Consider the following 25,805-nt stretch of genomic DNA (forward strand, 5'->3'; position numbering starts at 1 on the left):
GGATGTGTGTGCAAAATTTGAGGTTATTCGGACGTGGTTTGGTGGGTTTTTGATCAAAAACGGAATTCGGAGGATTTTAGAAACTTAGGCTTGAATCCGATGTGTTTGGTTATTTTGATGTTGTTTGGAGTGTTTTGAAGATTGGTACAAGTTTGAATAAGGTATTAGGTGATGTTTGTGCTATTGGTTGAGGTCCCGGGGGCCTCGAGGTGATTTCGGATGGTTAACGGGGAGTTGAGGAAATGTAGCAGCTGCTGTATTTTTTTTTGCTGCTTCTGGTATTTTCGCATCTGCGGTTTGGGGACCGCAGATGCGGTGCCGCAGAAGCGGCTAAGGAGACTGTAGAAGCGGATTATTGCCTTTCCTTCAGGTTCCGCAGATGCGGAAGTAATACCGCAGAAGCGGTGGCGCATCTGCGAAAGGGTAATCGCAGATGCAGATTTCTGGTCAATTAGTGAAAGTCGCAAATGCGACTAAGTCTCCATAGAAGCCGGACCGCAGATGCGGTCCCAAGGCCGCAAATGCAGAATTAGCTGGGCAGAACATATAAATAGTTGCCTTCGCGAAATTTAGCCATTCTTTCACCATTTTCATCCGGGTTTGAAGCTTTTGAGAGAGATTTTTGAGGAAAACAAAGGGGAATCATTTGGAGGTAATGTCCTTGACATCATAACTCGGTTTTATGTGATTAAAGACCAAACTACTGATGAGAAATTTGGGAAAAATGGGTAATTAGGGCTTGAGTTTAAGAGGCCTTTAAATGAGGATTTGAGGGGTCGTTTGGGCCCCGGTTTCAGTGTTCTTGTTATATATAGACTCGTGAGAGTACGAGGTTTCTGAAAACGTAAATTTTACCCAGTTCCGAGACGTGGGCCTGAGGGGCGTTTTGGTCATTTTACCTAATTCGCGTATTAGCTTAGAATTTAATTATAGAATCATTTGCTTCAGGTGTTATTTATATTTATGAAATTTAATTGAATAGATTTGAGGCATTTGGAGTCGGGTACTCGTGGCAAAGGCGTGGTTTCGGGTTGACTTGCACTTGTTCGAGGTAAGTGGCTTGTCTAACCTTGTGTGGGGGACCTTTTCCCCTTAGGATTGATATTGTGGTAATTGAAATGCCTCATACGTGAGGTGCCGAGCGCGTACTTGTGCTAATTGTTGGAAACCCGTTTTTTCATTAAAAATAGCATTGAATTGTGTTCTTCCTTTTTTCTTACTTACACTGTTTGGAAATTAAGCCTGCTGTAGCCTAGAGAAGCATGCTTGTCTAAATTGCTCTATTTGCCTTAACTGCCTTAATTGTATTACGTGCACCATGCTAGGCTAGGATTACCCGCTTCACTTTGATATGAAATTGATTGGATTGAATTCTTGTTGTTGCTGCATATTTACTTTGGGACTATGGGACGGTATCCCGGGAGCTCCCCTGTATGTTTACTTGGTACTACGGAACGGTATTCCGGGAGACCCCCTGTACTTTTACTTTGGGACTACGGGACGGTATCCCGGGAGCTCCCCTATATGTTTACTTTGGGACTACAGAATTGCATTCCGGGAGATCCCCCTGCACATTTATGAGTTGGACTACGGGACTGCACCCGGGAGATACACTGGATATGATATTTATATTTGGGGACTACAGGACGGTATCCTGGTAGATCCCCGGTTGTTATCTCGGAGCTGAGCTGTATTCTCTTTCTGTGTTTTACTTGCCTTTGTAATAGTTGTTGTTGTCCTTCATATCATGTGTTACTTATTTACACTGTTTATTTCACACTGTTAAACCTTATATTATTATTTAACCTCAGTAGGGCCCTGACCTTCCTCGTCACTACCCGACCGAGGTTAGGCTTGGCACTTACTGAGTACCGCTGTGGTGTACTCATGCCCTTCCTGTGCATGTTTTTCATGTCCAGATCCAGGTACTTTCGCTCAGTCTTATCATTCTTGAGGCGAGGCGCTTCTGTAGAGACTTCAAGGTATATCTGCCGCGTCCGCAGACCGAGGAGTCTCTTTCTATTCTTGCTGTTTAGTATTAGCCCTTCTATATTTTCAGTTCTTGTTAGACATTCTGGAGTTAGAGCTGTGTAGTACTTCTTAGTTTGTGATTCATGGGTTTCCGGGTCTTGGATTTTTGTGTTGTTTTTGAGAGTTAAATATGGTGTTTGCCGAGCGGCACATTTATACGCTGGTTTTATTTCTTATTTCTATTTTAAATTGTTTTACTTCCGCAAATTTTTGGTTTCTTTTCCGCAATTTAGGCTTACCTAGTCGTAGAGACTAGGTGCCATTACGATGGTTCACGGAGGGCGAACCGGGATCGTGACAGAATTTATCCATAACCTTGGACAACAGTGAGGGGATTAAATTTCTTAAGGACAGACAAGCAACTTGTGAGCTCGGAATTATTTTATGTTTTGTTTATTGAACTAACACTTTTCCATCTATGATTTTCTGTGTTTTTTTATTTTGAACACAGATTACTAACAACCTTAAGGAATTTAATAAATGCATCTATTCATCTTACTTACTGGTTTGGGAGACTAAAGTCTTAGCGATTTTTTACTCTTGTTTTGAAGATTAAAATCATCTAATTTTCTACTCCAGTTTGAGATTAAATTCTTTGTGACTTTCTACTCAATACGATATTAAAATCCTTGTGATTCTCTACTCGGTTTTTTGTATTCGATTTGAAGATGTAAAAATTTCCCCGACTTACTAATTCTGGTTGTGTTAAGTTCTTTTACAGAAAAATGATAACATATACGGAACAACAAAATGGTTTTGTTGGGACTACTACTTCTGCAATGGCTACTGCGTCTTCAAGTCGCACAACGCCTGCACCGGTGATGGCACCGGCAGAAAAGCCCGGAAAATTTTCCAGCATCGACTTCAAGCGCTGACAGCAGAAAATATTCTTCTACCTGACCATATTATGTTTGTAGTGCTTTATCAGTGAGGACGTTCCATTCTTGGGAGAAGAAACTCCGGATAATGATCGGTTTGTGGTCACGGAGGCATGGAAGTATTCTGACTTCTGGTGCAAAAACTATATCTTGAGTTGTTTGGAAGATGGCTTGTACAATGTGTATAGTGTCAGTAAACTTTGAAAGAGTTGTGGAACGCTGTTGAAAAGAAGTACAAGGCGGAAGATGCTGGATTTAAAAAGTTTGTTGCCGCAAAGTTCTTGGACTTTAAAATGGCTAATAGTAAATGTGTCATAACTCAAGTTCAAGAACTGCAAGTCATCGTTCATGATCCTTTGACGAAGGTATAAACTGAATCAATATTTTCATTAAAGATATTGATTATATTATTTATTCTAAATTTATGATTGTAGATATGGTCATAAATGAAGCATTTCAAGCTGCAACATTTATTGAAAAGTTGCCTCCATTTTGGAAGGACTTTAAAAATTACTTGAAAGATAAGCGCAAGGAGATGACGTTGGAAGTCCTTATTTTTCGCCTAAGGATTAAAGAGGAAAACAAGGATGCAGAACAGAAGTCTCATGGAAACTCAACAATAATGGGAGTAAATATCGTTGAGTAAGTTTCAACGAGCAAAAAAAAAAAGAAAGAAGCCGTCCAGACCAAAGAATTACCCAAGCAAAAAGAAGTTCAAAGGTAATTGCCACAATTGTGGAAAGGTTGTACATAAGGTTGCTGACTGTCGTGCACCAACGAAGGACAAAAAGAAAATCCAAGCAAATGTGATTGAAAAGAATGACGAAATAGACGATTTTGTGTGCCATGATTTCTGAATGCAACCTAGTCAGAAATCCTAGAAAATGGTGGAATGATTCTGGGGCAACTCGTCATGTTTGTGCTAACAAGTTTACTTCTTATGCTCCCGCTGGACCCGACGAGACAGTTTTATGGCAAATTTCGCTACTGCAAAAATTGAAGGAACGGGAAAGATAGCTATGAAGATGATTTCTAGCAAGATTGTGACTCCAAATAATGTCCTTCATGTTTCTAAAATGCGGATGAATTTAGTCTCGACATAGCTTCTAGTCAAGAACGACTTTAAGTGTATTTTTGTTTCAAACAAGGTTGCAGTTAGTAAGAATGAAATGTATGTTGGAAAATGCCATCTTACTATTTTTTATTGTTTTCATATTTCATCATCAAATTTTGTATAAGATAAGTTGATTGAAGAAGTTTTATTTAATTAATAAAATTTCCTCTCTTTTTTTGTTTTGTTTGTACACCACTTAGTATATTATACGTAAAAAGGGGGGGGGGGGGGTAAGGTAAAGGGTTTCTGATACATCTGGAAAAATCGAAACCAACGGAAGGCGTTTTTAAACTCAATGTAATTGACATTGATATGAATAAAATTTCAGCTTCTTCTTACTTTCTTGAGTCAAATAATTTATGGCATGAACGCTTAGGTCACGTCAACTTCAAAACTTTGCGAAAAATAGTTAATTTGGAATTATTGCCTAAGTTTGAATGCAATAACTCAAAATATCAAATATGTGTAGAATCAAAGTATGTTAAACATCCTTATAAGTTAGTTGAAAGGAATTCAAATCCTTATGACTTAATTCACACAGATATTTGCGACATGAAGTCAATACCATCTCGTAGTGTGAAAAAGTATTTCATAACTTTTACTGACAACAGTACTAGATATTGCTATATTTACTTACTTAATAGTAAAGATAAAACAATTGATGCATTCAAGCAATACAAAAACGAAGTTGACAGGCAACTAAGTAAAATGATCAAAATAATAAGAAGTGATCGGGGTGACGAATATGAATCTCCTTTTGAAGAAATATGTTTGGAATATAGCATTATTCACCAAACCACGGCCCCTTACTCACCGCAACCTAATGAAATTGTGAAAAGAAAGAATAGAACGTTAATTGATATGATAAATTCCTTGTTAATAAGTTCTGGTTTACCTCAAAACTTGTGGGGGAAGCTATTCTTACAGCTAACCGAATACTCAATCGAGTTCCCCATAGAAAAATACAATCCATTCCATACGAAAAATGGAAATGAAGGAAACCCAACTTAAAATATTTTAAAGTGTAGGGGTGTTTGGCTAAAGTGCAAGTCCTAAAACCCAAAAGGGTAAAGATTGGACTAGAAACAGTTTATTGCGTTTTCATAGGAAATGCAACAAATAGTAAGGCATATCGTTTTCTGGTTCAGAAAATCCTGACATTAATATTAATACAGTAATCGAATCACATAATGTTGAATTCTTTGAGAATATTTATTCGTATAAAAAGGAATATGAGTCGTCTAGTAAAAAATCTAAGCAACCTCGGGAAGAAGCAAAGGAAAGTACCTTTAATAAAGAAAATCCAAGATGTAGTAAATGTCAAAGGACAACTACTTTCTTTGGACCAGAGTTTCTGACATGCTTGTTGGAAAATGAGCCTCTGACGCTCAAAGAAGAAATGCCTTCCTCGGAACCGCAATATTGGAAAAAGGCAATCAATAGTGAGATAAAATCCATATTAACTAATCATACTTGGAAATTTGTTGATCTTCCTCCAGGAAATAAACTTTTGGATTTTAATTGGATTTTCAAAAGGAAAATAAAAGCTGATGGTACTGTTGACAAATATAAGGCCAAATTTGTTTTTAAAGGGTTTAGACAATGAGAAGGTCTTGATTACTTTGACACATACTCGCAGGTAACGATGATTACATCTATCCGGGTGTTAATAGCGTTAAACGTCGTGTGTGGCCTTCAAATCCATTAGATGGATGTGAAGACAACCTTCTTATATAGAGATTTGGAGGAAGAAATTTATATGGAACAACCTGAAGGGTTCGTAGTTCCCGAAAAAGAAAATAAGGTGTGTCGACTTTTTAAGTCACTTAACGGACTTAACCAAGCATCAAATAATGGCATGCGAAATTTGACCAAACAATATTGTCAAATGCTTTTAAGATCAATGAGTGTGACAAATATCTTTACAATAAGAATACTCCAAATCAAATAGTCATTGTTTGTTTATATGTGGATGATATATTGATAATGAGTAACAACATTACTAACATAAATGCTACTAAGCGCATGCTTACTAGTAAGTTTGATATGAAAGACTTACGAGTTGCCGATTTAATTTTGGGAATTAAGATCCTTAAGACTCCTCAAGGTCTAGCCTTGTCTCAATATCATTATATTAAAATGGTACTTGAAAAGTTCAAATATTTAAACTTTAAAGTTTCCGAAAACGCCAATTGATTTAAACCATACTCTTGTAAAGAATAAAGGTCAAAGCAAGTCTCAATTGTAATATGCTCGAGTGTGGGAAGTTTGGTATACATTATGAATTGTACATGACCTGATATAGCTTGTGTGATAAGTTAGCCTTGTCAAACAAGTAATTCCGACCAAGCTCATTGGATAGCTATGAAATGAGTTTTGGGGTATTTGAAATATACCACAAGATTATGTATTGCATACAATAATTACCCCGCAGTTCTTGCGGGATGTAGTTATGCAAATCGGAAATCCTAGAGAATAGTGGATTGATTCTGGGGCAACTCGTCATATTTGAGTTTACAAGGAGTTTTTACTTTTTATGCTCCCGCTGGACCCGAAGAGACTGATTTTATGGCAAATTCCGCTACTACAACAATTGAAGGAACGGGCGAGATAGCTTTGAAGATGAGTTCTAGCAAGATTGTGACTCTAAACAATGTCCTTCATGTTCCTGATATGCGGGGAAAGAATTTAGTCTCGACATCACTTCTTGTCAAGAACAACTTTAAGTGTGTTTTTATTTTCAACAATGTTGTAGTTAGTAAGAATGAAATATATGTAGGAAAAGGTTACCTTACTGAGGGCTTTTCAAACTCAATGTAATTTCCATTGATATGACTAAAATTTCAGCTTCTTCTTGCTTGCTTGGGTCAATTAATTTATGGCGTGAACGTTTAGGTCACGTCAACTTCAAAACATTGCAAAAAATGGTTAATTTGGAAGTAGTGCCTAAGTTTGAATGCAATAACTCGAAATGTCAAATATGTGTGGAATCAAAGTATGTTAAACATCCTTATAATTCAATTGAAAGGAATTCAAATCCTTTATACTTAATTCACACAGATATTTGCGACATGAAATCAATACCATCTCACGGGTGGGAAAAAGTATTTCATAACTTTTATTGATGACGGTACTAGATATTGCTATATTTACTTACTTAATAGTAAAAATGAAGCAATTAGTGCATTCAAGCAATACAAAAATAAAATTGACACACAACTAAACAAAAAAATCAAAATGATAAGAAGTGATAGGGGTGGCGAATATGAATCTCCTTCTGAAGAAATATGTTTGGAATATGGCATTATGCACCAAACAACTGGCGCTTACACCGCAATCTAATGGAATTGGGAAAGAAAGAATAAAATGTTAACGGAGCTGATGAATGCCTTATTAATAAGTTCTGGGTTACCTCGAACTTATGGGGGGAAGCTATTCTTACAGATAACCGAATACTCAATCAAGTTCCCTATAGCAAAACGCAATCCATTCCATATGAAAAATGAAAATGAAGGAAACCCTACTTAAAATATTTTAAAGTATAGGGGTGTTTGGCTAAAGTGCAAGTCTTAAAACCCAAAAGGGTAAAGATTGGACCAAAACCCGTTGATTGCGTTTTCATAGAATATAAAACAAATAGTAAGGGATATTATTTTCTCGTTCATAAATCAGAAAATCCAGATATTCATATTAATACGGTAATCGAATCAGATATTGCTAAATTCTTTGAGAATATTTATCTATATAAAAAGGAATATAAGTTGTATAGTAAAAACTCTAAGCGACCTTGGGAAGAAGCAAAGGAAAGTACGTTTAATGAAGAAAATCCAAGATGTAGTAAACATCAAGGACAACTACTTCCTTTGGACCTGATTTGCTATACATTCTTGTTGGAAAATGAGCCTCAAACATTCAAAGAAGCAATGTCTTCCTCAAAAGCTCAATATTGGAAAGAGGCAGTCAATAGAGAGAGAGAATCCATATTAAGTAATCATACTTGAGAATCGGTTGATTTCCTCCAAGAAATAAACCTTTGGGTTCTAAGTGGACTTTCAAATGGAAAATGAAAGCCGATGGTACTATTGACAAATATAAGGCAAGATTAGTTGTGAGAGGATTTAGACAACGAGAAGATCCTGATTACTTTGACACATACTCGCAGGTAACGATGATTACCTCTATCCGGGTGTTAGTAGTGTTAAATGATGTGTGTGGCCTTCAAATCCATCAGATCGATATGAAGACAACTTTCTTAAATGGAAATTTGGAAGAAGAAACTTATATAGAACAACTTGAAGGGTCCGTAGTTCCCGAAAAAGAAAAGAAGTTGTGTCGACTTATTAAGTTACTTTACAGACTATAACAAGCACCAAAATAATGGCATGCGAAATTCGATCAAACAATATTGTCAAATGCTTTCAAGACTCGATGAGTGTGGCAAATATGTTTACACTAAGAATACTACGAATCAAATAGTCATTATTTGTTTATATGTGGATGATATGTTGATAATGAGTAACGACATTACTAACATAAAATCTACTAAGTGTGCTTACTAGTAAGTTTTATATGAAAGACTTAAGAGTTGCCGATTTAATTTTGGGAATTAAGATCCTTACGACTTCTCAAGGTCTAGTCTTGTCTCAATCTCATTATATTAAAATGGTACTTGAAAAGTTCAAATATTTGGACTTTAAAGTTGCAGGAACACCGATTTGTTTAAATCGTACTCGTTTAAAGAATAAAGGTCAAAGCAAGTCTCAATTGGAATATGCTGGAGTTTTGGGAAGTTTGATGTACATATGAAATGTACACAACCTGATATAGCTTGTGCGATAAGCAAGCTTATTCGATATACAAGTAATCCCGACCAAGCTTTTTAGATAGTAATGAAACGAGTTTTTTGGTATTTGAAATATATCCAAGACTATGTATTGCATTACAAAAGTTATTCTGCGGTTATTACGGGATTATAGTGATGCAAATTAAATCATCGGGTCAACAGAAACAAAATTAACAAGTTGATACATTTTTTACCATTGTGGAGGAGCTGTGTCTTGGAAGTCTTCCAAACAGACATGTATCACCCGATCTATTATGGAGCCTGAGTTTATAGCTTTAAACAAGGCCGGTGAAGAAGCTGAATGGCTCCAAAATTTCTTGAACGATATTTCATTTTGGTCCAAACCTTTGGCACCTATATTCATACATAGAGACAATGAAACGGCAATAGGAAGGGCTGAGAGCATTATTTATAACAGAAAATGTCGTCGCATACGACAAAGACTTAATATTATTCTCTAGTAAAATTATCAAAATTGACTATGTAAAGTCAAAGGATAATGTGTCAGATCCGCTAATAAAAGGTTTAACTAGAGAGGTAGTTGAGAGATCATCGAAGGGAATGGGACTATGGCCGAGGACAAGTTACTGTGGCGGTAACTCTACCTAGAAGATTGGAGATCCCAGACCTAGGTTCAAGGAGATCAAACAAAGTCATTTATAACGGTTCAACATTGTGAAATAAAATTTTGGTCCATTCTAGTGATGAGACAATATTCAGTACGAAGGATAAAGTATTAAGGCTTTTTAATGGTTTCTAAGTTTGATACATGGTATATCAATGTCACGACCCAGAATTCCCACCCTCGGGGGTCGTGATAGCGCCTACTCTTAGAAGTTAGGCAAGCCACAAATCATAAACTCCTAACTCCTTTATTTTTAAACCTTTTTATCATTCATAACAACAAGCGAATAATATTTAAATAACAGCGGAATATGAAATTAAATGCGGAAGATTTAAATTAATTAAGCTGAACAAAATGCGGAAACTGACATGTGCCTCTACCCAAGAACTGGTGTCACAAAATCCACGGACTACCCGCTCCCATTTCAATCAATAACTTGTGATAGGTGTACCACCCGCTCCCATTTCAAGTCAACACAAAGTCACAATAAAATTTCCGGCAAGGAAAAAAAAGCAATATATTAATAATTTCCCGGCAAGGGAACACCAATATCAAGACACCCGGCAAGGGAGAATCAGCTATAACCAAATCCTAGCTCAACTCTCACTCAGCTCGATTAATACCAGTACTCAAGCATAAATAAAGTCCACGAGAATAAACTAAATCTTTACTCAATATCAAGAGTCATCAATTTAAAACATCCGAAGTGTCATTTAAGAACACAACAACTATCAATTTAAGACTCACGGTCATGCTCGACACCAACATATAGATACTCGTCACCATACCTATACGTCGTACTCAACAAAAAGCAAATAGCAAATAAGACTCAACTCCTAATCCCTCAAGCTAGGGTTAGACCAAACACTTACCTCGATGCCTTGAACGCAACTCAAGTCTCAATTATGGATTTACCCCTTGATTCCACCACCAATCCTCTCGAATCTAGTCACAAGTTACTTAATTACATCAATAAGTGCTAAATGAATGAACCCCAATGCATGAAAATGAATTTTCCAAAGTTTTACCCAAAAAGTCAAAAATCGCCCCTGGGCCCACGTGGTCAAAACCCGAGGTTCAAACCAAATATACACACAACCTCAAGAACATCGAACGGACTTATTCGTGTGATCAAATCGCCAAAATAACATCATAAACATCGAATTAAACCTCAAAATCCATGAATTCTTTCAAACTTCATAAAACATCAAATTTTCAAATTTAGGTCCGGATGACGTCAAATGACGTCCGTTTTCAACCAAATTTTACAGGAATGTCTTAAACCATATATAAGACCTGTACCGGGCGCCGGAACCAAAATACGGGCCCGATACCAACACGTTCTAATCAATTCTCACTTCAAATTTCCTTAAACAATTTCAGAAAACAATTTTTCAAAAAAATTTATTTCTTGGGCTTGGGACCTCAGAATTCGATTCCGGGCATATGCCCAAGCCCCATATTTTCCTACGGACCCTCCGGGACCGTCAAATCATGGGTCCGGGTCCGTTTACCCAAAAATTTGACCAAGGTCAAATTTATTCATTTTAACATCAAAACTTAGCATTTTTCACAGAATTTCATATTTAGCTTTCCGGCTACGCGCCCGGACTGTGCATGCAAATTGAGGCGACTCTAAATGAGGTTTTCAAGGCCTCGGAGACACAGAATTCAATTAAAAACAGGTGATGACCATTTGGGTCGCCACATTCTCCACCTCTAAAACAACCGTTCGTCCTCGAACGGACAGAAGAAGGAAGTACCTGATTCGGGGAAAAGATGAGGATAACGGCTTCGCATATCGGACTCGGACTCCCAGGTCGATGCCTTAGGAGGTTCACCTCTCCACTGGACACGAACAGAAGGGAAACTCTTCGACCTCAACTGACGAATCTGCCAGTCTAGAATAGCTACCGGCTCCTCCTCATAAGACAAGTCCTTGTCCAACTGGACAGTGCTGAAATCTAACACGTGGGCTGGATCGCCGTGATACCTCCGAAGCATGGAAACATGAAACACTGGATGCACGCTGATAAGCTCGGCGGCAAGGCAAGTCTACAAGCCACATCTCCCACTCGATCAAGAATCTCAAACGGACCAATGAACCTAGGGCTAAGCTTGCCCTTCTTCCCAAATCTCATCATGCCCTTCATAGGCGACACTCGGAGCAATACCCGCTCACCAACCATAAAAGCCACATCTCGAACCTTGCGGTCTGCATAGCTCTTTTGCCTGGACTGAGCTGAACGAAGTTTATCCTGAATGATCTTGACCTTGTCCAAGGCCTCCTGAACCAAATTTGTATCCAACAACCGAGCCTCTCCCAGATCAAACCATCCAACCGGAGACCGACACCGCCTACCATATAAGGCCTCATAAGGAGCGATCTGGATGCTCGACTGGTAGCTGTTGTTGTAGGCAAACTCCGCTAAAGGAAAAAACTAATCCCACGAACCTCCAAAGTCAATAACACAAGCTCGGAGCATATCCTCCAAAATCTGAATAGTCCGCTTCGACTGACTGTCCGTCTGGGGATGAAATGCTGTGCTCAACTCAACCCGTGTGCCCAACTCTCGTTGAACTGCTCTCCAAAAACACGAGGTAAACTGCGTACCCCGGTCCGAAATGATAGATACGGGCACACCATGAAGGCGAACAATCTCCTGAATGTAGATCTCAGCTAACCTCTCAGAAGAATAGGAGACTGCTACAGGAATGAAATGCGCTGACTTGGTCAGCCTATCAACAATGACCCATACTGCGTCGAACTTCTTCCGAGTCAGCGGAAGTCCAGTAACAAAGTCCATAGTGATCCGCTCCCACTTCCACTCGGGAAGCTCAATCCTCTGAAATAAACCATCGGGCCTCTGATGCTCGTACTTAACCTGCTGACAGTTCAAACAACGAGCCACATATGCTATGATATCTTTCTTCATTCTACGCCACCAATAATGCTGCCGCAAATCCTGATACATCTTCGCGGCGCCCGGATGAATAGAGTACCGGGAGCTATGGGCCTCCTCCAAAATCAACTCTCGGAGCCCATCCACATTAGGCACACATACTCGGCCCTGCAATCTCAAAACTCCATCATCATCTAAGGTAACCTGCCTGGCACCTCCGCGCTGCACCGTGTCTCTAAGGACACACAAATGGGGATCATCATACTGCCGATCACGGATACGCTCCAATAATGAAAAACGAGCGACCGTGCAAGCTAGCACACGACTGGGCTCAGAAACATCCAATCTCACGAACTGGTTGGCCAAAGCCTGAACATCCAAAGCAAGCGGCCTCTCACCGACCGGAATATAAGCAAGACTGCCCATACTGGCTGACTTCCTACTCAAAGCATCGGCCACCACATTGGCCTTCCCGGATGATATAAAATGGTGATATCATAATCCTTCAACAGCTCCAACCACCTCCCCTGCCTCAAATTCAACTCCTTTTGCTTGAACAAATACTGAAGACTCTTGTGATCCGTGAACACCTCACATGCCACGCCATACAGATAATGCCTCCAAATCTTCAATGCGTGAACTATGGTTGCCAACTCCAAATCATGAACCAGATAGTTCTTCTCATGAATCTTCAACTGCCTCTAAGCATAGGCAATGACCTTGCCATCCTGCATCAACACTGCCCCAAGCCCAAAACGGGAAGCATCACAATAAACTGTATAAGGCCCTGAACCTGTGGGCAAAACCAACACCGGTGCCGTAGTCAGAGCTGTCTTGAGCTTCTGAATGCTCGCCTCACACTCATCCGACCATCTGAACTGTGCACCCTTCTGGGTCAATCTGGTCATCGAGGCTGCAATAGATGAAAACCCCTCTACGAACCGCCGATAGTAGCCTGCCAATCCCAAGAAACTCCGAATCTCTGTAGCTGATACTGGTCTAGGCCAGTTCTTGACTGCCTCAATCTTCTTTGGGTCCACCTGAATACCCTCTGCCAATACAACATGACCCAGAAATGCAACTGAACTCAACCAGAATTCACACTTCGAGAACTTAGCATATAACCGACTATCCCTCAGAGTCTGAAGAACCACTCTAAGGTGATGCTCGTGCTCCTCCTGGCTGCGGGAATATATCAATATATCATCAATGAAGACTATCACGAACGAGTCCAAATAAGGCCTGAACACTCGGTTCATCAAATCCATGAAAGCTGCTACGGCATTTGTCAACCCGAATAACATAACCAAGAACTCATAATGCCCGTAACGAGTGCGGAAAGCTGTTTTAGGGACATCGGATGCCCTAATCCTCAACTGATGGTAGCCAGATCGCAAGTCAATCTTGGAAAATACCCTGGCACCCTAAAGCTGGTCGAACAACTCATCAATCCTCGACAGTGGATACTTATTCTTGATCATAACCTTGTTCAATTGCTGGTAATCAATACACATTCTCATTGACCCATCCTTCTTCTTGACAAATAACACTAGCGCACCCCAAGGCGAAACACTGGGTCTAATGAAACCCTTCTCAAGCAAATCCTGCAACTGCTCCTTTAACTCTTTCAACTCAGGCGGCGCCATACGATACGACGGGATAGAAATGGGCTGAGTGCCCGGAGCCAAATCATTGCAGAAATCAATATCCCTGTCGGGTGGCATACCTGGCAGGTCTGAAGGGAAAACATCAGGAAACTCACGAACAACGGGCACAGAATCAATAGAAGGAACCTCAGCACTAGAATCACGAACATAGGCTAAATAGGCCAAACACCCCTTCTCGACCATACGTCGAGCCTTCACATACGATATAACATTGCGGGTAGAATGACCAGGAGTCCCTCTCCACTCTAAATGAGGCATACCCGGTAAAGCTAAGGTCACGGTCTTGTCATGACAGTCCAAGATAGCGTGATAGGGTGATAACCAGTCCATCCCCAATATAATATCGAAGTCAACCATGTGTAACTACATGAGTCTCAAGACCCCCAATCACCACAATACAAGAACGATGGACTCGATCGACCACGATAGAATCACCCACCGGTGTAGACACATGAACAGGAATACTCAATGCATCACTAGGCATGACCAAGTACGGGGCAAAATAAGATGATACATACGAATACGTAGAATCCGGATCAAATAACACTGAAGCATCTCTATCACAAACCAGAACTGTACCTATAATAACTGCATCTGAAGCCTCAGCCTCGGGCCTAGCCTGAAGAGCATAACATCGGGGTTGGGCCCCACCATCCTGAACCACATCTCTGGGTCGGCCTGCTGCTGGCTGGCCTCCACCTCTAGCAGCCTGAGCTCTACCTCTAGGACCTCTGCCTCCACCTCTAGCACCTCTACCTCCACCCCTAGCTGGCTGGGCGGGCTGTGGAACATCTGTTGCATGTACCATGGCACGAGAACTCTGATGCTGAGAGCCACCTGGTGCGCGAGGGCAATACCTAGCAATGTGCCTCATGTCGCCACAAGTAAAACAAGCCCTCGGCTGCTGGGGCTGACGACCCTGGAAACTCTAAAGTGGTGGTGCACTGATAGGTGCTGGTGGTGCACTGAAGGACTGCTGATCGGAATACTGCGTCTGAGGACCACGGCTACCCGAAGCACCGTGAGAAACCTGGAGTGCTGAATGAAAAGGCCTAGGAGGATGGCCTCTATCATACAAATCTCTGCCTCTAGACGAGGCACCACTGAGTCTGCCTGACTGACGGGGCCTCTTGTCTACCCTGTGACCACCCCCCTGTGATAATACCATCTCAACTCTCCAGGCCACATTGGCCGCCTCCTGGAAGGATATCTCACTCCCAGCCTCTCTAGCCATCTGAAGACGAATCGGCTGAATGAGTCCATCAATGACCGTCTCACTCTCTCCCTCTCAGTGGGAAGTATAATAAGAGCATGGCGAGCTAAATCAATGAATCTGGTCTCATACTGGGTGACAGTCATGGTTCCCTGCTGAAGGCGCTCGAACTGCCTCCGATAGGCCTCTCGCTGTGTAATAGGGAGAAACTTCTCCAGAAATAGCTGTGTGAACTGCTCCCAGGTCAAGGCTGGCGATCCTGCTGGCTAGCTAAGCGATAATCCCTCCACCATATCTTGGCAGATCCAGACAAGCGAAATGTAGTAAAATCAACCCCATTGGACTCAACAATCCCCATGTTCCGAAGAACCTCGTGACAACTGTCCAGATAATCCTGGGGATCCTCAGTAGATGCACCGCTGAAGGTAGTAGTGAAGAGCTTGGTAAGCCTGTCCAATCTCCACAAAGCATCGGCAGACATGGCTGCACCATCGCTGGTCTGAGCTACCACACCTGGCTGAACCGCTCCAACTGGCTGAGCTGCTAGAGTCTGAAACTGGGGAGCTACCTGCTCCGGAGTGCGGGTAGCAGGAGTCTGGGCCCCTCCTCCAGCCTGAGAGACGGCTGGTGCTACAGGAAGTAGACCTGCCCTGGTGACACTCTCCATGAGGCCCACTAGACGGACCAGAGCGTCCTGAAGAACTGGGGTGGCAATAAACCCCTCTGGGACCTGAGCTGGGCCCACCGGAACTGCTAGGGTCGAAACCTCCTCGTCAAAATCAACCTGAGGCTCCGCCACTGGTGCTGCTGCTCGGGGCTGAGCTCTGCCCCTACGTCGGCCTCTAGCACGGCCTCGGCCTCGCCCTCTGCCCCTCGTGGGAGCTGCTGTTGGGGGCTCGGGCTGCTGAGCGGTAGATGAGGAAGCGCGTGTTCTCGCCATCTGCGAATGAACAGAGTAGAAATTCAATTAGCTTTGAGAAACCAAACCGCACGACAAGAAAGAACAAATGTGAAACTTTTCCTAACTCTGTAGCCTCTGGGGGATAAATACAGACGTCTCCGTACCGATCCCTCAGACTCTACTAAGCTTGTCCGTGAATTGTGAGACCTATGTAACCTAGAGCTCTGATACCAACTTGTCACGACCCGGAATTCCCACCCTCACGGGTCGTGATGGCTCCTACTCGTAGAAGCTAGGCAAGCCACAAATCATAAACTCCTAACTCCTTTATTTTAAAACCTTTTTATCATTCATAACAACAAGCGAATAATATTTAAATAACTGCGGAATATGAAATTAAAGCGGAAGACATAAATTAATTAAGCTGAACAAAATGCGGAAACCGACATGTGTCTCTACCCAAGAACTGATGTCACAACATCCACGGACTACTAAGAGTGCTACATATAACCGTTTGAAAGAAATATAACATTGTTTGTCTCGAATACATGAGATAACAGATTGAAATAAAAGATAGAGGAGACGCCGGGCCTGCGGACGTGTGCAAGGCTACCTCGGAGTCTCGGTGGACTGAAGGCTGGCTCCCGAGCTACTGCTGCTGTCCGGTACCTGGATATGTGCAAAAGAGCACAGAGTGTAGTATCAGCACAACCGACCCCATGTGCTGGTAAGTGCCTAACCTAACCCCGGCGAAGTAGTGACGAGGCTAGACAGGACTACCACATAAACCTGTACAGTTATATATATATCTACAACGGGAAAATAATAAGAACAAACATTTTAAATGGGAGGGGAACATGCTTCGGGGATAGAAGATAATACAGAATTTCAAGAAAATATTAAAGAACATCAATAATTTAACTCGTGGTAGGCGTACCACCCGCTCCCATTTCAATCAATAACTTGTGGTAGGTGTACCACCCGCTCCCATTTCAATCAATAACTTGTGGTAGGCGTACCACCCGCTCCCATTTCAATCAATAACTTGTGGTAGGCGTACCACCCGCTCCCATTTCAATCAATAACTTGTGATAGGTGTACCACCCGCTCCCATTTCAAGTCAACACAAAGTCACAATAAAATTTCCGGCAAGGAAACAAAATCAATATAATAATAATTTCCCGGCAAGGGAACAACAATATCAAAACAACCATCCAGGCAAGGGAGAATCAGCTATATCCAGATCCTATCTCAACTCTTACTCAGCTCGATTAATACCAGTACTCAAGCATAAATAAAGTCCACGAGAATAAACTAAATCTTTACTCAATATCAAGAGTTATCAATTTAAAACATCCGAAGTGTCATTTAAGAACACAACAACTATCAATTTAAGACTCACGGTCATGCTCGACACCAACGTATAGATACTCGTCACCATGCCTATATGTCGTACTCAACAAGAAGCAAATAGCAAATAAGACTCAACTCCTAATCCCTTAAGCTAGGGTTAGACCAAACACTTACCTCGATGCCTTGAACGCAACTCAAGTCTCAATTATAGCTTTACCCCTTGATTCCACCACCAATCCTCTCGAATATAGTCAAAGTTACTTAATTACATCAATAAGTGCTAAATGAATCAACCCCAATGCATGAAAATGAGTTTTCCAAAGTTTTACCCAAAAAGTCAAAAATCGCCCCCGGGCCCACGTGGTCAAAACCCAAGGTTCGAACCAAAACCCGATTACCCATTCCCCCACAAACTCAAATATATAATTTGTTTTGAAATCGGATCTCAAATCGAGGTCCAAACCCCCAATTTTTGAAAAATCTAGGTTCTACCCAAAACACCTAATTTTCCCCATGAAAATCTTTGATTTTAGGTTGAAATCATGTTAAAAGATGTTAATGATTGAAAAAAATGAGTAAAAACTAACTTACAATTGATTTGGAAGAAGGCTTGTTCTTGGAAAATCGCCTAAGTGTGTTTGGGTTTGAGAAAATATGAAAAATGAAGCTCAAAATCGTTTAAGTGTAAAATTGCAGGTCTCAATTATGGGAATTGCGAACAAGGGTTCGCAATTGCGAACCCCGACCTCTGTAGATATGGGAACTGCGAAACAGGGTTCGCACCTTCAGAAGTCCCAAAGTTTCGCATTTGCGAAACAAAAGTCGCATTTGCGACTTCGCAATTGCGAAGAAGAGATCGCATTTGCGATCACAGAGGATTTAGGCGGGCATCGCATTTGCGATGCATGGCTCGCATTTGCGAGACTGGCTTTGCAAATGCGAAGCCTGCAGATCAGAACACACCAGCTATTTTTCAAAGTCTAAAAAAGCACCCGTGGCCTATCCAAAACTCACCCGAGCCCTCGGGGCTCCAAACCTAATATACACACAACCTCAAGAACATCCTACGGATTTATTCGTGCGATCAAATCGCCAAAATAACATCATAAACATCGAATTAAACCTCAAAATCCATGAATTCTTTCAAACTTCATAAAACATCAAATTTTCCAATTTAGGTCCGAATCACATCAAACGACGTCCGTTTTCAACCAAATTTCACAGGAATGACTTAAACCATATATAAGACTTGTACCGGACGCCGGAACCAAAATACGGGCCCGATACCAACACGTTCTAATCAAATCTCACTTCAAATTTCCTTAAACAATTTCAGAAAAGAATTTTACAAATTTTTTTTATTTCTCGGACTTGGGACCTCGGAATTCGATTCCGAGCATACGCCCAAGTCCCATATTTTCCTACGGACCCTCCGGGACCGTCAAATCACGGGTCCGGGTCCGTTTATCCAAAACTTTGACCAAGGTCAAATTTATTCATTTTAACACCAAAACTTAGCATTTTTCACAGAATTTCATATTTAAGCTTTCCGGCTACGAGCCCGGACTGGCACGCAAATCGAGGCGACTATAAATGAGGTTTTCAAGGCCTCGGAGACACAGAATTCAATTAAAAACAGGTGATGACCCTTTGGGTCGCCACAATCAAGTAGTCTATCTACGGAATTATACGTTTAAAAATCACCTATGTATGTGTGAAGTGTAAGCCGCTTCAAGAAAAATTTAGTAAGGCCAGTTTTCTATACACTTATGAACCAGGCGGTGTTTATGGCTAAAATGAACACAACCATGAGAATTAAAGACGGTTAAGGATTGATCGTGTGACTTATGGTTGTCTAGGTATACACCAAAGCTCGATGGTTAAAAGATAACAAATCTACGGATTGACTGAGTATATCCGATATAATTTCACTAGGGAAATTTCAAAGGAAACCTATTTATCCCGATGCGAATAATCCTTACTTGCGAATCACACAATTTTTATGTATGTTTTCATCATATAGCCATTCTCCATTCATGTGGGAGATTATTGGATTTTTCTTAAAGGGCGTGAATGGAAAATGGAACAGGCACCTCTTGTATTGCACCTCTTCATCTCATCCTTTCATTGTCTATAAATTTAGAGGCTCTGCCTCATTTTTCTGACATGGAAAATCTGAAAGCTTCTTCCCCCTTTTCTACGTTATTGCATTATTTTCCAAATATATAGAAGTGTCAAGTGTGATTTGCTCTGTTTGTTGAGTTCGTTGAAGTTCTGTGATTTGTAGTGCCGCCATCACAGAATAGTTATTCTGTTCTATTCTGGGAGGAATCAATCCTTATCCTTGAAAAACAATGAGGGGATTAAATTCCTTGAGGACAGACAAGCAACTGGTGGATTCAGAATTATTTATTAAACTAACGCTTTTTTTTGACTCGCTCCGAGCTAGACTTGACCCGCTATTGTTTATATTCATTTTATATTTTTAGGTCTCATTAAAACTTGTGGTCATGTGTCCTTGACTGATTTGTTGGGGCTTTCTTTATGAGTAGTATTTTTTGTTAAGTTGTGTTAATGTGTTAACAGTATTTGACAGTTCGATAATAAAGATTATCTGTTTTTGCTCTCTACTAATTTGAGGAAGATCAAGCCTTTGGAGAAGATTATTAATATGATATGATTCAGAGCACCTTTGATCTTTTATTCGTTTTCTTATTAATGCTACCACAGATTGCAAGTTTCAATTTTCAGATGCATTTATTTGTTGGTTTTAATTTTTTAATTTTAATTATTTATATTGAACTTATCCAGTTAATAGTACTGTTTCATTTATCTTAACAATACTCTTTTTATCTTGTATATCGGAGAAATATCTTTACAGTGTCCAATTGATGTCTTTTGCTCATTATAATTGCCACAAATTCACCAGATAATAGAAATTTTTTATTTGATTAAATGACGGTGAATTTTTGCTCATGTCAAATGATCTTTTAAATATTGTATTACATTACCTTTTTAATGAGACTAAAAAAATAAATTTGGTATAAAGGATACAAAATTAATTGGGGCCTTATTCTACTTCTACTATATAATAAGTGCGACGAAGGGCATTTTCGTCAATTCAATCTTCTTTATGAGTAAATTAGGTGTTCCCTCTACGTTCATTCTTATACAGAGCGTATGTTTTCAGTTACCACCTCCGTTTTCTTCTTGATATCTATCTCTCACTCCGTATTTTGTTTCCTTCTCTCCTGTAATTGTCCATCGCTTCTGGGTATCATTTTACCATTTGTGGTTCTAATTTTCATTCGTTACTTTTGGTAAGTTTTTTCCTTTCTTGCACTGATTTCTGCCCATGACTTTGGAATTCCTTTGAAAGTTTTTCCATTTTTGCTTCAATTTTAGTTTTCTTACTCTGTCGCATAATTTTTTGTTAGATTTTTTTTACATGCATGTCAGTAATTTTTTAGGAACTAATTACTATCTGCAAATTGAAATATTTAGGCAAAAATTTGTAATATTAAGCTTTCTGTTGGAAGATTTGGTTCTTTGCTACAGTAGCAAAGATTTAGTTATTGACAATGTCGGTTTATTTGTAAGAGTAATTTCATGGTGCTCTATATTTGTAAATCTCGATTATTTATAGTTAGTCACACTTTCTATCTGAATATTTTTACTTTTTACTCTTCTTTTACTTTGTTCTTTGGGTTATTTTCATTCTTTACTCAGGGCTATGGAATTTAAACTACGCAGACTAATGAATCCAAGGTGTTCGGTGATATGCCTGAAATAACTAACTATTTAGTAAGAATTTCTTGCCTTTCCCTTTTTGTTATTTTCGAATAATTTAAGATTGCCTTCAACTATGCAAACTTTTACATTTTTGTGAAATGGGAAAAGTTTTGCATGAACTTTTGTACAAATGTAGAAACACTTATAGAAGGCTTGAAGCAAGAGTAGACTTTTGTATTTTACTTGTTAGTTCAATTAAATATGTTGCTATTGGTGAAGAAAATTGGCCATGGTATTAAATTAGAGATGGTCAATAATTATGTTTTAAATATTTAGCTTTAAAAAAGTAAAAAGGTGTAGTGAGTGACCTTGTAGGTAAGATGACAAAAATAGAGAACTTTTGTGATACAAAAAAAAGTGACTTTCATAAACAATTATCTTTAGTTGGGTGATTTTTTGAGTAATAAACTGTGATGTCCAATAGGTCATTTTCAGTTTTAACCTTCATTTTAGTGTTTCGAAACCTCAAATAGCTCTGTTTAGTCTTCATGAATTTGCGTGCACAGTCCATATCTTTTTTCGGAAGGTTTTTATATGAAAAATTAATTAAAATATGAAATCGTGCTTTAAAACTCATTTGAGTTGACTTCGATCAACGTTTTGAACAAACGGACCCGGATTAGTATTTTGACGGTCCCGGTAGATTCGTATCGTGATTTGAGACTTGGGAGTATGCCTGGAATCGACTTCGAAAGTCCCTAGCTTAAATTATCGTAATTTGTTGAAAACTAGAAATTTAAAGATTTAAAGAAATTTCAAGTTTGACCGTAGTTTGACTTTATTGCTACCGGGTCCAGATTTTGGTTCCAGAACTTGGTATAAGTTAATTAATGTATTTATTACTTGTCTACAAAATTTGGTGCAAAACGGAGTTGATTTGACGTGATTCAGACGTCCGATTGAAAAATTAAAAGTTCTTAAGTATCATTTCAAATTTCATTCGTTTTGGTGTCCGATTCATAGTTCTAGGTGTTATTTTGGTGTTTTGATCGCGCAAGCGAGTTCGTATGATATTTTTGGACTTGTGTGCATGTTTGGTTTGGAGACCGAGGGCTCAGGTGAGTTTCGGATAGGCTTCGGAGTGGTTTTGGACTTAGGAAAATAGTTGGTGCAATCTAGTTCTGGTGTACCCTCTGATCTCGCAATTTCGAGGTCAATGTTCGCATTTGCAAATGTTCATGTCCTCTGTTGGGTTCACAATTGCGAATAAGTAGTTCGCATTTTCGAAGGGGTACTGGGGGAGAGTGGTTCGCATTTGCGATCAAACGGTCGGCAATTGCGGAAGTCAAAGTTTGCATTTGCGAACAAAACCATCACATTTGCGATGACAACACAGATGGGGAATCTTCACATTTTCGAAGGCTTTCTTGCATTTACGGGGTTCGCAATTGCGAACCCCAGGTCGCAATTGCAACATCTGCACCTGTACAAAAGAAGGGAAAGACGGGATTTTAGCTCATTCTTTCAAATTTTCAACCCTAAACACGTTAGAGGCTATTTTTTCAAAAGCTTTTCTTCCTAAATTTATTGGTAAATGACTCTAATCTACTTTCTTTCAATTACCCATTACATTTCATAAGATTTCCACATCAAATCTTGGTTTCCCATGGTAGAAAGTAGGGATTTGGGTAGAATTAGGAATTTTTGCAAATTTGAGATTTAGACCTTGAATTGAGGTCGGATTTCAAATTGAATTGCATAACGGGGCTCGGGGGTGAATGGGTGATCGGGTTTTGTAACGACCCGGCGGGTCATTTTTGGAATTTATGCCCCGATCCCCTATTAACTGCTTCCCCTGAGTCTATTTCTGATATTTTAATTTGCCGGGATGTTCGGTTTTAAGTTTCGGAGAGTTTTGGGACACTTAGTCCCTAAATGAGAGCTTAAGTGTTGGAAAGTTGACCATAGTCGGAACAGCATGAAGACGGCCTAGGAATGGAAATCCGATGGTTCCGTTAGGTGATTTCGGGTTAAGGGGCGTGGTCGGATTGTATTTTGGAGGTCCGTAGATAATTTAGGCTTGAAATGCCGAAAGGTCGAATTTTGAAGTTTCCAGTTCGATAGTGAGATTTTGATCCGAGGGTCGGAATGGAATTCCGAGAGTTGCAGTAGTTCCGTTATGTCGTTTGGGACGTGTGTGCAAAATTTCAGGTCATTCGGACGAGATTTGATAGACTTTTTGATCGAAAGCATATTTGAGAAATTTGAAGTTCTTAGGCTTGAATCCATGGATAATTTGAGGTTTCGATGTTGTTTTAGGTGTTTTATGGATTGGTACAAGTTTGGGGAGTGGTATTAGACTTGTTGGTGCCTTTGGTTGAGGTCCCGGGGGGCCTCGGGATGATTTCGGATGGTTGGCGAGAAATTTAGAAGATGTTGCAGCTGTTGTATTTTTGCTGCTTCTGGTATTTTCGCATCTGCGGTAGGGGGACCGCAGATGCGGCGCCGCAGAAGCGGCTAAGTCGCCGCAGAAGCGGCTAAGTCGCCGCAGAAGCGAAACTTGGGAATTCTCTCAGGAACCGCAAATGCGGTGAGTTTTTCGCAGAAGCGCAACCGCTCCTGCGGTTAGAGTTTCGCAGATGCGGAATCTGGCTTTTAAATGAAAGTCGCAGATGCGACGTAGTTTTCGCAGAAGCGGGACCGCAGATGCGGTCCCAGGGCCGCAAATGCAGGAATCGCTGGGCAGAACACATAAATAGTTGTCTTTGCGAAATTGAGCCATTCTTTCACCATTTTCATCCGGGTTTGAAGCTTTTGAGAGAGATTTTTGAGGAAAACAAAGGGGAATCGCTTGGAGGTAACGTCCTTGACTTCATAACTCGTTTTTATGTGATTAAAGACCTAATTAGTGATGAGAAGTTTGGGAAAAATAGGTAATTAGGGCTTGAGTTTAAGAGGCCTTTAAATGAGGATTTGAGGGGTCATTTGGACTCCGATTTCAGTGTTCTTGTTATGTTTAGACTCGTGAGAGTACGAGGTTTCTGAAAATGTAAATTTTATCCAATTTTGAGATGTGGGCCTGGGGGGCATTTTGGTCATTTTACCTAATTTCGCGTATTAGCTTAGAATTTAAGTATAGAATCAGTTACTTGAAGTTTTATTTACATTATAAAACTTAATTGAATAGATTTGGGCCATTTGGAGTCGGATACTCGTGGCAATGGCGTGGTTTCGGGTTGACTTGCACTTGTTCGAGATAAGTGACTTGTCTAACCTTGTGTGGGGGACCTTTCCCCTTAGGATTGATATTGTGGTAATTGAAATGCCTCGCATGTGAGGTGACGAGTGCGTACTTGTGCTAATTGTTGGAAATCCGGTTTTCATTAAAAATAGCCTTGAATTGTGTTCTTCCTTTTCTTGCTTACACTGTTTGGAAACTAAACCTGCTGTAGCCTAGAGAAGCATGTCTACTTGACTAAATTGCTCTATTTGCCTTAACTGCGTTAATTGTATTACGTGAACCATGCTAGGTTAGGATTACCTACTTCACTTTGATATGAAATTTGATTGGATTGAATTCCTTGTTGTTGCTGCGTATTTACTTTGGGACTACGGGACGGTATCCCGGGAGCTCCCCTGCATGTTTACTTTGGGACTACAGAATGGTATTCCGGGAGATCCCGCTGCACTTTTACTTTGGGACTACGGGACGGTATCGTGGGAGCTCCCCTGTATGTTTACTTTGGGACAACGGAATTGCATTCCGGGAGATCCCCTGCACATTTATGAGTTGGACTACGGGACTGCACCCGGGGAGATCCACTGGATATGATATTTATATTTGGGGACTACAGGACGGTATCCTGGGAGATCCCCGATTGTTATCTTGGAGCTGAGCTGTATCTCTTACTGTGTTTTACTTGCCTCTGTGATAGTTGTTGCTGTCCTTTATATCTTGTGTTACTTATTTACACTGTTTATTTCACATTGTTAAACCTTATATCTTATTTAACCTCAGTAGGGCCCTGACCTTCCTCGTCACTACCCAACCGAGGTTAGGCTTGGCACTTACTGAGTACCGCTGTGGTGTACTCATGCCCTTCCTGCGCATGTTTTTCATATGCAGATCCAGGTACCTCTACTCAGGCTTACCATTCTTGAGGCGAGGCGATTCTACGGGACTTCGAGGTATATCTGCCGCGTCCGCAGACCGAGGAGTCTCTTTCTATTCTTGCATCTAGTATTTAGCCCTTCTGTACTTTATGTTCTTGATTAGTCATTCCGAAGATTAGAGCTATGTAGTGTTTTCTCAGCTTGTGGATCCGTGAGTTTCCGGGTTTTGAGATAGTGTATCAGATTTGAAAGTTGTGTGTATATGCCGAGCAGCGTTTAAATACTATTTCTTTCAGTTACTTGGCTTTTGATTATTTATTCCGCAAGATTAGTTTGTTTCCGCATTTGTTAGGCTTACCTAGTCGTAGAGACTAGGTGCCGTCACGATAGTTCACGGAGTGCGAACTGGGGTCGTGACAAGTTGGTATCAGA

General features: G+C 40.4%; 1 long non-coding RNA gene across 1 annotated transcript; it reads left to right on the plus strand.

The window, feature by feature from the left end:
• On the plus strand, positions 20,717–25,420 carry LOC109226392. The gene is made up of 3 exons (XR_002068047.1): positions 20,717–20,848; positions 21,258–21,332; positions 25,387–25,420. It is a non-coding gene; the product is annotated as an uncharacterized LOC109226392 (long non-coding RNA).

The sequence above is a fragment of the Nicotiana attenuata genome, chromosome 5 (genome assembly GCF_001879085.1).
Source record: "Nicotiana attenuata strain UT chromosome 5, NIATTr2, whole genome shotgun sequence".
NCBI classification, from domain to species: Eukaryota; Viridiplantae; Streptophyta; class Magnoliopsida; order Solanales; family Solanaceae; genus Nicotiana; species Nicotiana attenuata.